This window comes from Clupea harengus, chromosome 13 (genome assembly GCF_900700415.2).
Source record: "Clupea harengus chromosome 13, Ch_v2.0.2, whole genome shotgun sequence".
Taxonomy (NCBI): domain Eukaryota; kingdom Metazoa; phylum Chordata; class Actinopteri; order Clupeiformes; family Clupeidae; genus Clupea; species Clupea harengus.
The window spans coordinates 12,797,227-12,815,015 of NC_045164.1; the positions used below are offsets into that span (position 1 = coordinate 12,797,227).

The window sequence follows — 17,789 nt, forward strand, 5'->3', positions numbered from 1 at the left end:
CACACACACACACACTCACACACATAACACATTAACAACATGCACAAACACACGTACACACTTACCCATACACATGTCCACACATACACTAGGTCTACATGCACACGTACATATTCACGTACATGCCTACATGCATATCCTTCACATACAGTTAACACACAACTGATGTACACACACACAGCCAGACATGCACGCAATTTAAGCAACAGACAACACTACGACAAAAACAAAATCAGACTTATTGGAGGAGACGGAAGCAACAGCGGCAAAAACTTTCGTTCATCGCCATCTCCTGTTTGTTTGACATCTCTGATCACGGTCTCTCCTCTCCTCTCCTCTGTTGTACTTGTCCCCATACTCTGCCCCGCCCCTGTGTTCTCTGCATTTATGTAAACAATTGACTGTGATTGGTGGGGATGGTTTTCCTTGGGTGAAATCCTGTTGGCTGTGACTGGTTCCACACTAGATTTCATCCAAAAGAGAGCCTTTATAAAGTAGGCTAATCTAAATATGCTGACAGCCAAACCAGGAAATGCCCAGCAGAAGTCTCGGGCGCCAAGGATTGTGGGAGTTGTGGTTGTTTGGCACAGGGCGGGAGTCCAGTGAGCTGATGTGTTTCGGCAGGTATTGGAATTCCGGATGGTTGAGAACTATGGGATTTGTTTGTCTTAATTGTTTGTCTGCTGGTTGGCAGGATGATGCTGGTAGTCAGGGCGTGCTATTGAGGTTTGAGAAGTCGTTCAGGATTGCCCTAATTCTGATTGTGAGTACATAAAGGTCAACTTGGAGGTATGGTGGAATCATTCGACTGACAAAGACCAAAATGACATTAACAGAGATGGTCCAGAATAGCCATAGAACCACTATGACCCTAAAGGACTTTTATGACCTCTGGTACCGTCAGGGTTTTGGCTTGATAGATGTAGTAGACAGATGTAGTCGAAGCTGACAGAGCTTTTCTATGTCCTGCAAGTGCCATTTCCGAGTGTCCGATTACAAGTCCGTCACCAGCGGCAGTCAGAGTTTACCTGGTCACAGTCACAAGCGTACATGTACACACAAATACACACACACTGACACAAACACAAAAATACACGTCCGTATTTCGGCCAGAACACAGTTGTGTGAAAGCAAACACACCGACCGTCACACACACTAGACTAAGTTTCACAGGTAAAGTTTAATATTGAATACAATTCTAACAAAATTAAACGTGAACGTAGACTGAGTAGAAATAGTCAAATTCCTATGATGCAGTAGAAGGCCTTTTTTTAAGGACTTCATTCCCATGTGGATCTTTACGGGGCTAGGGTAGGTTCTCACAAGGGCCTTTGACTCATGGAGGAGGTCGAGAGAGGAAATGTCCTTTTATACAGCGTGGTGTGTGTGTGTGTCTAATTGTCTTACTGCCGATATCAGGACTTAAGGTTTACACTGACGACTGTTACTCTGCATCCTGACACACACTCAGCGTGCCCACCCAGTACGTGTCGACAGTTGACATCTGGACGCCCTTGTCTCTGGCGTGACTACATACACATCAGTTAAGAAATAGAGAGATTAGCTTAGTTTGTCCATCCTTATACCTGCAGTGACCTGTCATTCGGTGGTTGTTTACGTATATACAAATAAAAAACATCCTAAGGTAGACTGGTTGTGAAATGTGAAGCTTACAGAGAAACTCCAGATTTGCTTTAGATCCATAGGAAGCTGTAGTATAGTGCAGATGCGTAAGACGATGCTCAACACTTCTCATAGAGTTCCAAGAGACACTAAAACACCATAGAAATGAACATAAGATTCGAAAGCAGTTAGAACAGCAAAAAAAACTTTAAAAAATCAAAAAAAAAAAAAAGCGCCTGCTCTGTTTGTTCACTGTAGTGTAGCCTGCTCTAAATTTGCCAAAGGGAAAATCTTTCTAGTGGAGATTCTAACGCCACCCTAGTCACTCCAGCTTGTTTTCTATGCGAAAAGCGGCATTTTTTACCAACACCAAATGTCCATCCCGGAAATAAGAAGCCTTGCTATAGTTTTGCCTGAAAAGGGATCTTTGTTATTAAAAAAAAAGTATTTGTACCAGGTGTTCACATTTCCAAGACAGAGGGTGGATGGTTGCGCCCTCGCTCCTTGTGTCTGACTTTTCATGGAAGGATGCGTATCTTAAAAAGCATTTTTAATCCATAAAAAAAACAATCTGGGAATGGGGTTTGTAGTAGCTGTAGATTGATAATGAAGGGGGTAAATTCCAACATTCTATTCTAACCATCTGTCATTTTTTTTCATTTTTTTTTCTTTAAACTTAAAGAAAAGTTCTGCACTGGTTTCCATATTTGTAAGCGACTGTACTACAAAGACCCGCTGTTGCGTCATTTTTCTGAACTCTCTCTCGTTCTCTCTCTCCACCCCATGTGGATGGAGCTTTTTGACAAATAAAATATGAGCGAGAAAAAAAAAAAAGGAAAAAAAAAGAAAGGGACCTAGTCCTGAAACTAAGCGTGACTAAACGCTCTGCGTGAGACTATAAGTGAAGGAGAAGGCAGAGGAAGAGACAGCGTCGCGTGAAGTAAACGCTCTGCGCGAGACTATAAGTGAAGGAGAAGGCAGAGGAAGAGACAGCGTCGCGTGAAGTACAGCCATACTCTGTTCTGCTGCACTGAAGCTGTTTTCAAAAACAAAAAGGACTTCCTCTGTGCGGTCTCTTCCCCGTCCCCGTCCCCACCCCTCCTCCCCCTCCCCAGAATATCAGCTGCAGAGCGCGTCTGTCTGGCGGACGAGTTCCCATCACTAAGGGCCGTGTCTGCCGAGGACATTCTTGGCGCGCGTCTGAGGCCGTGTGCGTGCTCTGCAGTCCTTGTCTGTGGGCGTGTCTCTTTGCGTGTGATGCAGACCCTTTACCCTTATCCTCAACACCCGTGTATCCCATTCCCAGCCCCCCTCCCCCAAACCCCCTTTGCCATGTCCATATTTGGAATGTTATTGTGCTACTTGTTCACACTGTGCATGGAAGCTAACCTGTCTGTATATAGTAAGCAGTATCCCAATCATTTATGTCGATGGAGGTTTGAATGTTGTATAGACTTGGACGTTTAATTTTGTTGTTGTTGTTTGATTTTTTTTTTAGTTTGTTTGTTTAGTTATTGTTTGGTTTTGTTTTGCTTTTTTGTTTGTTTGTTTGTTTGTTGATTCTCCTGTTGAGGTTTCAATCTAAATAAGCTCATATTTTCTTTGTTAACTTGCACATGTAAAAATGAAAAAAGGCAGTATCTGTTGTTCTTGTGAATGCAGAAATCTTTCACTACATGGGGGTGCATGGGTACTTGTACAAAAAGGCTCTGCTTGCTCAATGCCATGGTTGTATTATTTGACAATATAAGAGAATATTGTACATCAAAGGATATTTTGTCATTGAAGAGTTCGTATGTGTATATACTGTACATTGTAATCAGAGCAAGGGGAAAGCATCTGCTCATCACAGAGAATTCAACATATTTATTTTAAACCCATAGGAAATTCAAGAATGACAAATATTGCCTTTTGAAGATGTAGTTGCTTGAAGCTTGTTTTGTTCTCTTTCCTGCACTGAGCAGTGTATGTGTCTTGTCTGTGTGTGTGCGCGCGCATGTGTGTGTGCGTGTGTGTGTGTGTGTGTGTGAAGGAGTAAATCATTTGTGATGATGATGATACGAGCAGGATTTGGGGTAACACACAAACCTGTGTCTCTCTTTATCTTTCCTCTGTCTTTCTCAAATTCTTGTTGCTCTTAATGCAGTCTTACCCTTCCTCTCTCTTCCATTCTCTGTGTGTGTCTTCAGCTTCCATACCACTTCAACTCCTATCCTATCAGTTCATCTGAGTCATTCTTACTTCTAATCCTGTTAATGTTATCACCTTTTCTCTTTCTTTCTTTCTTTCTTTCTTTTCTTTCTTTCTTTCTTCCTTTCTCGTTTGTTTTCTCCTCTCTGTTTCACAGGTTTTTTTTTTTTTTTTTTCATTTGTCTGTTTAGTTTGTTTTTATTTAACAATGAGTATTGGAGTATCATGGTTTCGTTGTAAGTCGTTGCTGTTTTTCCTTTCTCCTTTGTGTTGCACTCAAACTAATAAGAAGGAAAGTCCACTAACTGTGATTGCTCTCCAAGGTACACTTCTACACAGGAAATAAAGTTTGGGATATCCTGTTTATAGACTGTGTAAGAAGCTTCTGTCTCTGACTCTTCTGTGTTCACTCCCTTTGACACAAGAACACACGCGCGGACACACACATACACATTACTCATGTGCCTATAGACGAACACACACACAAAGCATAGAAGGGACTGTCCACACAGGTCTTGTGGTGTGCACACACAGAAGAGTACAGGCTCATACATGAAAATGATTTGCTTCAAAACCACTCACAAACATTTGAGACTCCATCTTCAAAACTTTCTGTGTGTGTGTGTGTGTGTGTGTGTGTGTACGTGTGCACATGCAGCCATGAGTGTAGTGTGAGTGAGTGTTTTGTGTGTCAGAGTGTTTTTGTCTGTGTGTCTGTGTGTGTGTATGGCGGGGGATGGAGCTCTGCGGGAGTTGACGACATCAGAGGGAACTAAACACCCCGGCCATTAACCAAACGGAGTGTGAAATTGAGAGCTGCACCCCTTCCCTGGGCCAGACAGCACCCCCATCACTCATCAGAGACTCGCCTCACTCCCTGATCTCTGACCAGCACTCACCCCCACATAAGAGACCTAAACAACAACAAATCCCACCGTTAAAGGAATAGTCCTTGATTATAAGCCATTACGCTTTTCATCAAATTCAGCAAAATTCTCCTGATGTTCGTCCAGCTATCTGTCCAGTTTGTGTGTCTGTGCACAGTCCTTGCTCTGTAAATGGGAGACAAACAAAGTGGCTCGGACTGAGCCATATGCTATTACAATACACTCATCACACTGCTTCAGGAGCACAGAAGTGACATGTGATTAGCTGGTGAGCTTATACCAACAGCCTTTCATCTGCAACAAAGACTGCACATTTAAGGTGTCCAGGAAAAGATACCGGATGACTTAATGCTCAAGACCGAATCTGACCTTCATTAGATTACAAATGTTACTTTTAACATGACCTGAACATGGGCTCTTGTTCTCTGATAGCAGTGAGAATGCATGCACATGCGGTTGCCCGACCTATAGAGAACGGTTCTGACCATGCTGGGGTCACGGCCTTGATATCTTAGGAACACGTGTACTGTACACAAATGTACACCTGTAGTACACTGTAAGTGACTGCGTATGAAATAGTCAGCTAATTGAATCAATCGGTAATAGTATGGACTAAGTGTTCACACAGCTATTGTCCTCATAACAGGCTTTGTCATAATTGTGAGTGAGGCCATGATAAGAGAATGCGTCGGGCTCCGCGCCGTGCCACTCCCTCACATAAAACACACAGCAGCATCTGCTCAGCTGTCAGCCTTCAGAGAACAGTGACAAGCTTCTTCATCTGGGGACAGAGGAGACACCTTCAAATGTCACAGCCGGCAGCAAGAACAGATGACAATGCACACACACACACACGCGCATACGACAAAGAAACAGGCAGACAGACACACACACACACACACATATGGCATATGCAGCAGATTTCTCTCAGTTCTGTTGTCTGATCTCCCTCCGCTCCCTCTCCCTCTCCTAGTTTGTGTGTGAGTCATAATAGAGCCAGACCAGCTCCTAGAGTTACATTAAAGCTGCCAATCAATCAGACATGTGAGCATAGCTGTTCAGCTGCATGTGTCACACTATGATAAACCCCTCCGTGCCTCTCTCTTTCTCTCTCTCTCTCTCTCTCTCTCTCTCTCTCTCTCTCTCTCTCTCTCTCTCTCTCTCCGAGGGTATGAAAGGAAAAGAGTTGTTAGATGATGGGCCTCAGTACATCACTGGTAGGATTGTTATGCTAAATAAATGTGTTGCTTCTGTAAAACTAATGACATAAACATAGAGCGGTCTACAACCAGGCAATTAGCGCGGCGGCACCAATAAAATGACAACACACAGAGACCTGGTGGGACTTAATCAGACCAATCATCCACTGAGGAACCATTGGGCTCCCATTCATCTCTGTGTGTGTGTGCAAGTAAGTGTGTGTGTGTGTGTGTGTATGTGTGTCTATGCTGTGGCTGCTGTCATGCTGGAAAGGTCAGCCTTTATGTACTCCACATTTATGTCCACAGTCAGACTCCGTCTTTGCCTCAGGCACCGTGCAGCCCAAGTGTGTGCGTGTGTGTGTGTGTGTGTGTGTGTGTGCGTGCGCGTGCGTGTGTGTGCGTGTGTGTGTGTGTGTGTGCATGCACTGTATGTTAGGCAGAGGGCCAGGAGATGAAGAGGAGTGACTGTGCCATACTAAACTCAAGCCCAGTGTATGCTCACAGTGAAGAGTGACAGAGCAGACAGTGATGGGGAGGGTGGCGCAGATGAAGGCACACACACACACACACACTATATCTATATCTATACGCACAGAGAAACACAGATATACACACAAACAGGAGTTGGAAACGTTCATTTTTAACACGTTTTTTTTCCATCAGAGGGAGAATGCCAGAAAAAAGCTAGTGTACCCACTGTTCAGACAATGCAGAAAAAGCACACACACACACACACACACATACATACACACATGCACACACACACACACACACATACATACATACACACATGCACACAGATATATGCTTATGCACCCATGAATATACATAGACCTGTATATATGCACTTATTTTCACAAATATGAAGACAAAATGTCACACTTACAGTACACATGTACACACACTCACCAACACAAACAAAGCCAATAGAATCAAACCACATACACCCACACAGACCAAACAAACACACACCTACTTACTCAAACTTGTGCACTCTGCACCCGCAATAACACCCGAATGTGACAGCAAGGTCTTAGGGGTGATGTACCACTGATTGACCCGCAGGGCGGAGAACTTAAAGTTGGATCGGGGGGGGGGGGGGGGGATAGTGGGGAAAGCAGAGAGGAAGATGGATGAGACTAATGAAGGAAGCGCCGATGATTTGGTGGTGTGCTTCGAGGAAGCTTCCAGAACGAGGCCGACTCCAGCCACACTGCTTTAGCCCTCAGAACAGGCTCATCCCTCTCCCTTTACAATGCAGTGTCAAGTGGTAATCATTTACAGTGAGAGAATGAGAGAGAGAGAGAGAAGGAGAGAGAGAAGGAGGCAGAGCTAGCTGCAGGAGAGCGAACGAGTGAATTAAAAAGTTAGAGAGCGAGGGAGAGAGAGAGAGAGAGAAGCGGGAGCAGGGACGTGAGTGATGAATGAATAAGGAGGAAGGGAGAGAGAGAGGGAGGCAATAAAGACGTGTTGGAGGGGGAGGCGGAGGGAGATTTATACTGAGTGGATTAACCTGCTGGCTGTCCTCAAGTCCACACATTCGTCCTCTCCCTGGAGCACGCGTTCTCTTCTCATCCCTCGCTTTTCTATCATCTGGTCTAACCTTTCATTCTCTCATCCTCTTGTTCTGTTCTTTCTCTCTGTTTTTCTCCAGTCCTCTGTTCTCTCTCAGTAGTTCCAATCAGTCAGCTGGTGTAGGGAGAATGTGTGTCTGTATGTGTATGCATTTGTAAAAGATTGTGTGCCAGTGTATTTGTGTGTGCATATGCATTTGTGTGTATGTTAATTTTTATGAATTTGAGTGTGAGGCATGTATGCGTGTTTGCTCGTATGTGTGTGTGTGTGTCTGTGTGTGTGTGTGTGTGTCTGTGTGTGTGTGTGTGTGTGTGTGTGTGTGTGTCTGTGTCTGTGTGTGTGTGTGTGTGTGTGTGTGTGTGTGTGTGTGAGAGAGAGAGAGAGAGAGAGAGAGAGAGAATGAAAAAGAGAATGAACCCCTCAAACTAGCTGGAGAGACTTGACCTGAGCACAGCTGAACAAAGAGAGAGAGAAAGAAACCGAGCGTGTTTGCCGGTTTTTGTGTGCATGTCTGATCATGTGTTTGTGTTTCCGGGTGAGCTCTCTCTGTCCCTGGGGGATCTCTTCTTGAAGCCTGAGACATGACCGTGGCGAAAACAAACAACCAGATAGCCGGCCTGGCTGGCGCAGCCAGGGATACGCTGTTGCGTGATCCCCTCTGCAGCTGTGAGCTTTCTCTTTTCTGTGGTGACAAAGCGTGGTGTCAGTAAACAGCGCTGGCCGTGGCGATATACTGAGAGCCTTGTGATATTGCTAATATTTGTGCTGTTTGCTCATATGGCTACTGTGGCTTTATGCTATCCTTAGGGTGCAGGGTAATCAGCTAGCACCTCAATAACCCTCACTCCCCCGGTCTCTCTCTCTCCCTCCCCAACCCTTCTTTCCATACCTCTCTTTTACACACACACACACACACACACACACACACACACACACACACTAATGCTGTTCAGTGGGGTTTTCTAGATACAGCCTTTATGAAGCAGCACTTGCAGTCTCTCAGGCTTCTGGTCTGTTCTGCTCTGCTCCATTCATACTGGGGGAGCTGTGTGGAACAGACCTTTCAGCAAATCTCCTCTGCAGTCTTTTCTGCAGACCTCTGAACTGTGGGTTGAAATACTGTTATGTAGTGTAGTCCATGGTTTTGTGCAGATCTAGAAATGTTATTGTGGGTGGTTTTTTTTAGAATTAGGGTTTCTCTGTCTCTCTCTCTCTCTCTCTCTCTCTCTCTCTCTCTCTCTCTCTCTCTCTCTCTGTCTCTCTCTTTCCCTTGCCTTTCTTTGGCATGCAGCCATTTTATTGAAAGAGACTGGTGAATATGGAACACAGTGGCGTCTGCAGACACTCCTCGGTGATGTATGATGACTACTGTCGCAGTGCGCCAGGCCTTTCAGGGGGACGATCGAGAGAAGCTTTCAGGACAGAGCGAGTCCTTTCTGTTGCTTGATTGTGAAGTGTTCGGAGCACTTTTCCTTTGTTGATATTTATGTGCGAGGACCTTCATGGGGAGGTTGGCTGGTGTTAGTCTGAAATTGAGGTGCATTCAAACAGGTGCTTTTGATAGTTCATCTATCAATCCCAATTTTTATAAAAGCACACAACTCTGATGTTAGACCCCCCCCCCACTCTTTTTCTACCTGCTACTTTCTCTCTCTCTCTCTCTCTCTCTCTCTCTCTGTCTCTCTGTCTCTACTCTTATCTCCACACAATTCAAAGTAGCTTTATTGGCAAATAATAATATAAAAGTAATTAGAAAGTACTTGAAAATGATAACAGCATCATCAACAACAACAACAACAACAGAGAAACATACAAATTAAACAATATTAGTAAATATTACTGAATAATAATAATAATAATACAATTATAAAAGTGGAAATGGGCATGTAATCCCAGACACAGACATAAATATTTCTTTCCCTTTTTCATGTAGTTACCTTCTCTAATTCTGTCATTCTTCAGTCACCTGTTTATTACTTGACGTTGATTTGTTCTTCTTTGTCTTTCATTCTGTCTCTTTCCAATTCATTTAATTTCATCCATTCAACTTCTGTCTCTCCCTCTCTCTCTCTCTTCATTCCAGTTTCATCATCCCCCCATTTTCATCTTCTAAATTACTGTTAAATTGTCTTATAATCACCATTAAATTACCCACGGCTTCCATGATGACTCTCTAATAGGTTGATGATGTTGAGGTGCCTACCTGTAGCCCCCACAGGCCCCGTGCTCCACTCACCCCCCCGTGCTCCACTCATCCCCCTGTGCTCCACTCACCCCCCTGTGTTCTCGCTGGAACCCATCAAGTAGCTGGCTCCCATTTTAAGCATAGCAGCAGGTGTCACGGTTCTTGGTTTTTCTTCACATAGCCATGTGCTTTTCTTAACCTACTATGTTGCCATGTGCTTTTGTTTATAGAGTCATGTGGTTTCATTTTCCCTGTCTCTGTCTTTGCCTCTGTTCCCTGTGGCGCCCTGTTCACGCCCCACTCGTTACCTCTTGGTTTGTCTCATTGATCCCTTCCCACCTGTTTCTTTTCACCTTGTTAGTCCTGTGTATTTAAGCCTTGTGGTTCTTCAGTTCCTTGTGCTATCGTTGTTCGTGTTTGTATTCACATTGTCACATTGCTCCTTTTTTTTATTACTTGCAATACAAGCTCCTCTTATTGTGTGAAGTTTGATTTGTGTCGTGCCTTTGCGTGCAGTCCTCCACAGCAGCCCTGACAGCAGGAGATACTTTGGTGTCTCTGGGTTGTGTTGCCTAATCTACAGTGTGTTAGTGAAGGGTTCACAGTCTACTGATTAATCACTGGGTGGTAATGCTCTCCCTCTAGCCACTGAATTAGGTTATCATGATCTGCAACGCACACACACACACACACACACACACACACACACACACATGAAGATACACACACACAACTACATTCTGCATTCATGTTTGCCTGTGTAAGCTCACAGGCAAATATGACCAACAGCAGTCACGAAAGACAGAAAAACACACAGACACAAAACATGCTGTCAGTTTGTCAAAACACACTAACTACTAGAAAGAAGAGGGGAGAGGGAGAGACAGTGAGAGAAATAAGAAGATAAACAGAGAGAGAGGAATAGACAGAATAGAGAAGGAGAAAAATACATAGAGAAACCGACAAGAGAGAGAGAGGGAGAGTGTGTGTGTATGTGAAAGAGAGACTGTAGAATCTACAACATGGGGAGTGAGAGACATACAGAGCTACAGGGACAGACATTTTGTCAAAGGCGGGGGTAAGTCCTTGGCAGCTTTGGGCTGCCCTCTGTGTGCTTGTCTGGGTGCTCTCTGTGAGCCTCTCTGTGGCGGGAAAGGTCTCATTACCATCTAAAGGGGATCTGGGAGACAGAACAGCTAAGACACAGAGGGCTCGAAAGCTCGCTGAGCCACACAAGCAAGCAAAGCTGCTAATCTCCATTACAGACTCACAGCCGCTGTGCTCGAATGCATACACACACACACACACACACACACACATACATATAGTCATACACATGCTCATACACATACACATAGAGAGAGCTAGACAGGGAACACAAGAGACAAAATAAAAGATAAAACCAAACACTCAATTTAATGCATGCCACACCATTATTAGGGATGTAATCATGACAAATTCATCAGCAGGGTCAGTGACCTGTTAGCAAAAGAGGTTGTGAATTAAACATCATAGACAAATATATTGAATATCATTCATATGCACCCCCTCAAATGGACATGTGGAATATGCATGAAATGTTTGTGATTATTACAAGTGAATGCCCTATGGATCATACAGTGGATAAGACACAAACAAATTAGGCTCTGTCAAAGCAGAGCAGCCTACACAGCAATGAAATAAGTCAGACTCAAGTCTTACAGCGCCCCCTGTTGGGAAAAGTTCGCAGAACAGCAGGATGAATGGGGAAAAGAAAATGGAAAAGGATGCACCGAGAGAGAGCAAATACTCTTACATATATACCGTGTGTGTGTGTGTGTGTGTGTATGTGTGTTTTTATAGCCGATGCATGTTATGGAGCAGCTAATAAGTAAGAAGTCTAATAAGTTAATTTGCTTCGTCCCTCATTTGCCATGCTGATTGCCAATTTAATGCAGTTAATTGTGCTGGTTGAGTTGGGTAATTGCATCGGCCCCTTTTTATGGTCCTCTGTGTTTAGATAAAACCCACAAGCTCTCCCATTCTCCTGCCACTTTATGGGCCAAGGAATAATAAACAACTTAACATGGGACAATATATCATTCCAGATTCTCCATCTTTAACAATGCTGGATTTAGTGCCTCCATAACAGCTAATTATTTCTTGTGGCAGCTGGTAAAAAGAGTATTAATGTCCTGTTTCTACATGGATACATCCAATAACCTGCACTGATGAAGGGAAACCTGCAGCATATTAGCTTTTCATGGGACATGAAGCAAGGCCTTGTTGAGGCAGGTTATCACATTGGGCTATCTTACAAACAGGCCGTAAAGTGTTGAATGTCGTCGGAATGAACAACTGTGAAGGAAGAGGTGATAGTGCTGCAGCCAATAATGTGCTACTACCGTTAATGTAATAACTGCTGATAAAAGTCTTCCATTCCATACTAGGTCTTTAGTGCACTTTCACTGATGCAGCAACGCCACTGACCACACTGACACTATTTTCCGACAATGAGTGAGAGAGATACCTTTTCCGTTACTTGTGAGGTCAGGAGTTTGTGGTGTGGTTTTCACTTCCACCTGCCACAAGCTAAACACGTCAGGTTCTTCTTGATTGCGTGGGTCGTTTTCGAAGTCTTTGAGAGAGCTGTCTGGGTGGAAGTGGTTTTATTTGTGTTTCAGGAAATTATCCAGAAAGCAGTGAAGGTCGTTAAATGCAGACGTCATTTGCGCCTCTCTTATTGTTGAACTTGAACCTGAGACGACAAGGAGTCAGACTTCAGGCGGGTAGCTCTAGCGCAGCGCACTCCGGTAGGCTGCTTCACCCATGAGAGCAGTGCAGGAGGCTGTCAGGTTGGGATCAGGGAACCCTCTTTCTGAGATTTGTTTGCGAATTGCTTGTTTCGCGATCAGGCGTTTCTATGTGCGAGGCGTTTGTTGTCACCATGGCCAGTCTGAGAGCGTTCAGTGAGCCGGTTGGTAAGTTACTCCTCTCCTTTTATGTGAAACCTTGGACTTTGTTGACTCACTTCGTGTAGTGTTCTTTGTGACCACTTATTCTAACCTCAACGGTTGGTAGAGACAGTTGAAGGAAGACTTTTACGTTTGAGCATGTGTTGCTCTGTTAAGATCACCCTGACGTTTTATATTGGTGACATTTTAAAGTTTATGTGTTGATAGTAGCTGTTCGTTAGTAGCTGCATTTATAATTCAACCAAGCCAACACAATAATGAATACAATCATTAACAAGTAAGTATCGTTGGCTATTGTTAACTTGACCTCAGTATAACTATACGTTGATAGTATGCTATAAGTATAGTATAAGCGTATGAGGTTGTGGTTGAAAAATGGGGCTATGAGGGTTCTAGTTGTCTATTTTTAGGTTTTAAATAACTGTGAGCCAAGTTCTTTAAAAAGTCCTTACAGAGTAAAAAAGACAAAGTCTCTTTGTGCAGATGCTTTGCTTTCCTCCATAATCATGCCTAAACATTCCATAACTTTTACCAGTTAAGAGTGAAACCTTATATAGTTGTGTCACTTTTGTGACATGTACATGCATGATCCATTGTGGTTTTTCACAGGTTCAAGGATTCGATTCAAGGAAGCATAGCTAATTATATAGCAGCAGCCACAATACTGTACTATCACAGGTTACAAAACAATGAATGTTCTCAAACTAGAACTCCCAAATGACAAAACTGAATGTGAAAGCAGACCACCACTCTAGATTAATGCACCTGAGGCTCATTTTCATAATATGCCTCAAAGTATCTCCTGTGTGTTGGAGCTTTGAAAATCGTGAATCTTTTCACCAACACTGCAGGAGCATCTTATTGTTATTATGCGTGTGCTCTCCAATGTCCAGGCATGTGAAAAGTGTGGTTACTGGTACCGTCTCTGTTCGAAGAAATGTCTGGGTGGTCATACAGTGGAGAATCTGGGTTCCTCCCAGCTGAATGGTGTCCCTGGGCCATATATTATTATGTAGTGTGTATTTCATCTCTCTGTATCTGTCCAGGACACGTCGCTACAAGCCCCTGCATTCCGCCGCTGTGCTGAGACAATAACGGGTAGATTCAGAGATGTTCTTGTGGTTGATGAATCAGAACACTGGTGGTGGTAGTGATGGTAGGAGGGGTGGGGGGATGTTTGATTATGTGGGTCTCTTTCTGTGCCGGGCAGTGAGTCACAGCAGATGAAGGTGGACTGAGTAATCATCAAGTGTTCATGGTGACCAGTACTTGCCACTGTGGATGCATACTAGTTGACAAGACCTTGGAAAGTACCGATGTCATAGAGATTTATTTATTTATTTATTTGTAAACTCACAGTTTCCAATAGTGCAACACCATCAGGAGTGAGCATGGTGGATTGTTGTAATTCCTCTACAATTACTTGGCCAAAATGGCAGTGGAAGTAAAACCTATGTGAGGATTAGGATGTGAATCTTAACAATAAAGCCTATTCCTACACTATACTTACCAGTCAACCTGTTGCTTCAGGAGCATGTAACCTTTACGTTTTAAGCATACTCAGTCACAACCAGTTGTCAACCAGTTAATATGTTGATATGTTGACATAATATGTTGATATATTACTCTCTTGAATGGGTAGGAGCTGACTGACTAACAGACCGAGCTCAGATGACGTGACCTATCAGTTAGTTGATTTATAGCACACATGTCCTGGATGCTGTTTACCCTATGTTTTGTCTTTTGTCTAGTTTCGGTGTGTAACCACACATTATGCAATATTTTGTAATAGCTCTCTAGTGTGCAATGGAATTTAACTTTATTTTGTAATAATATCTGCATTAATTCAAACTTGACACATTTTGAATTCACAGCTTAAACACAATATATTATTCATTTCCCCGAATTCTGTAGTAAATGCAACACCTGTATTTTGGAACAACCACGGCAATATGTAATCATTTATTACAAAATGCAGGGAAAGTTGTTACATATTGCATTTATTACAAAAGCTGCTTATTACTAAATGTCAGGTTATTACAAAATGTGCATAATAGAGTGAACCTTTATTACATTATATTTACCACCCCCTACCCCCCTTAGTAGTTTTCAGCTTACATTTCATGTGCACGTATTTTCTCCCACTCTGTGAGTGATTTTTCTCACTTCAACTGCCAGTGCAGATCAGGGGTGGATTTTGCGAATGGAAATGTATGCATGGTCTACTGTGATGCATGGTCAGAGGGAGTACTTGTGAATGATGGTGTCACGTGGAAGTGTTCAGAGCTCCTCTTTGTTTCCCCTGGGCTTTTTGTGGTTTGGGTTACGGGTGACATACGCCTCCCGTGGCAGACCTGCAGTCTGGGCTGCTGTCTTCTCCGCTCCGCTGTGGCTTTCCCATCAGGTGACACTTTCGACAAGCTCCTCAGAGAGCCTTTGTGTGTGTGCGCGCGAGAGTACCTGCCATAGAGCAAAAGGGTCTTGTCGGTGCATGTAGGAGACAAATAATTGGAGACTGCTGTGCATATGTGTGTGTGTGTGTGTGTGTGTGTGTGTGTGTGTGTGTGTGTGTGTGTGTGTGTGTGTGTGTGTGTGTGTGTGTGTGTGTGTGTGTGTGTGTGTGTGTGTGTGTGTGTGTCCTTCAATGAGTATTCCGTGGGTTTATGCCTCTATACTTCAAAACGTGAGGCCTAACCCTCCCAGCAGGCAACATGTACAGGCCCATTACTCCCCATATATCCTGGCCCTTTGAATGAAGGCTCCAGCTCCCCTCACCTGGCCGTGTCTTCAGCTGCTGTCAGTATGGCCTTTGACATGATTAGGAATCATGCCCTCTGCTCAAACATGTCATTAATGGGCAGTGTTAATGAGTGTTAATGCCACAGCACATGGGGATGCTGGGAGCTTGTTTATTCAAAATGCTTTTTGAGGTATGTTTTTTTAGGTAACTAGTTTCTGTATCATCTTTCATTTGCCAGTATATGGTCTTATGAAGGATAGATAAACACAACTGCTGTTCCACTAGCTGCCCAGGCTAGGACATCAGTTAGCCAGCTAGCTAGTTTTTGTCAGTGCCAATTGTTGATGTTGATGATTACACGCCAAGTCTGTTGGCTGGAAGCTACTTAGACAAAACTCCTTACTGCTGCTTCAGTATAGAACCATTTTTTCAGTATAGAGTTTTTCCATAATCAGGCAGTGAATTATATTATCTTTCAACAGTAGCAGCTTCATAAAAGGTTCAGGGGATGGACATTCACAGTGAGATTTTTTTATGTTAAAATACCTGGAGCTATCACTTTTTTCTTTAACTTCTTTAGAAAGAAAAACACCCCCATTTCAAAGCTTATGAAATCCTTCAAAGACCTTCTTGCATCAGATTTGTCTTCCATTTGCATTTACTTGCAGAGTATTTTCATGTATGCATTCATGTTTTTTTCTACCTTAACTGTTTAGGCCTTCTATGGGTTGTGTTCCAATTGTTACAAGTAATTAATATAATCTTATATATGCAAAAGTTCCGTTGAGTATATCAGTCAGATCTCAGGTGTTGAAGGTTGTGTGATTCTGAAGAGAAGACATATATGAAAACCTGCTGATGACGCCATGGCTCTTGTGGTAAAAGATTGGGGCCCCCTGCTATTTGCTGTAGTAAACTTGGTGGTGAAATGATCACCCTAACCTCAAGCGAGACAGCACTGTGTCAAAGGTGTTAGATGGATGACTCAGAGCCGATGTCACTCCTTTCTTCCTGTCTCACATTTTCTTGTATATACTGTCGTTACTGGCTCCTGAAATGCCTTGTTTTGTGTGTTTCTTTTTCAGAGAGGATCGCCTCAGAACCCGTGGAGGACACAGACACAAGTAGCTTCATGACAAGTATGGTACGGCATTTACATTGTGTCCTTTGGTACTGTGTGTCCAATACTTAATTAGTACACTACATACTTTTAGTAGATTTGATTTTGGAATAGGTTTGGGGCTACTCTGTTTACTTCTATAAGGAGAGCTATTTACCAGAGCCCTTCATTTATCATGTAGATTACTTCCCAGGATACTTTCTATAGATTGACCCTGAACTGTTTCCGTAGGTTTATTCTAGTTATGTTATATGATGGTTCTAAACCCTACTGACAGTGAATCTTTGCAAACATTATGAATGTGTCCGCGGTCTTTGTGAAGTCCTGAGTTTGCAAAGCTGTCTGAGAGGCATGTTGCAACTAGACTCTCACTAATTTTCATGCTTGTCTGAAGCTAGTATTTGAGCTCACTAGACTGCATACCCTCACATGGACCCTATGTAAGTCGGGTGATTGTTGATATATATATTTAGCCTATGTTGGTTTATGTGGTCGTGAGCCTAAGCCTAAGTCTTCCTCGTGTTAAAAAAAAATCATGGTTTGTCCCTTGCAGTCATTAAAGTCCACCTATCCGGTTCAAGTCACGGAGCCCCAAGGTATGTTCATGTCAAAAGTCTGAATGAATGAAGCCATACAGGACTGTAAATATTTTGTATATCATTGTCACAATGCAAAAAACATCATCATTGCCTGGAGGCCTTTGTCAGTGTCACCAGTGTCTCTAAGACCGGCCCACAGAACATGTTTATGGTTGAGAGAAGCAAAGTTATGTTGTTTTGTTATCAAAATGTTTTTTTTGGTGGTTGACATGGTTTACTATTTACAAAGAAACAGTTTCTCATGTGCAAGAATAGTTCTCTTAAATGTATTCAATAGAAAGAGGAGGATGCTGGGGGGGGCGGGGGGGGAGTATCATGAATAGAGGAAGTGGTGGCAGGGTGATAAATCCTGTGCTCCACTGCATTTCGTTGCCTCAGTACTTGTACTCTGTGCAATGACAATAAAGTTGAATCTAATCAAATCTAATCTAATCTAATTAGATCAACTGATTGGGACTGATTCTGAGAGATCTAAGATATGTGTCAAGACACCATTACCCAATCAATTTGTACCTTTTCATTAACACAAACTGACTATTTTATTATGAAATTCCATTATAATGTTGTAGAGAGATCATTTGTGTCTGCCATCTTTTGCTCTTCATCAACACTACATTGGTCCTAGCAGAGGATCTGCTGCGGGGATTGGTCTGCCTTGAGACTCATGCACGGCAGGCCATCTCAGTACAGCAGTGATCCTGACAAGAACATATT

General features: G+C 43.1%; 1 non-coding gene across 1 annotated transcript; it reads left to right on the forward strand.

Annotated features, from left to right (window-relative positions):
- Window positions 1–12,205: 12,205 nt before the first annotated feature.
- Window positions 12,206–17,359, forward strand: LOC105911550. Its single transcript, XR_004164989.2, has 3 exons — window positions 12,206–12,622; window positions 16,442–16,500; window positions 17,030–17,359. It is a non-coding gene; the product is annotated as an uncharacterized LOC105911550 (transcript).
- The last annotated feature ends 430 nt before the right edge of the window (window positions 17,360–17,789 follow it).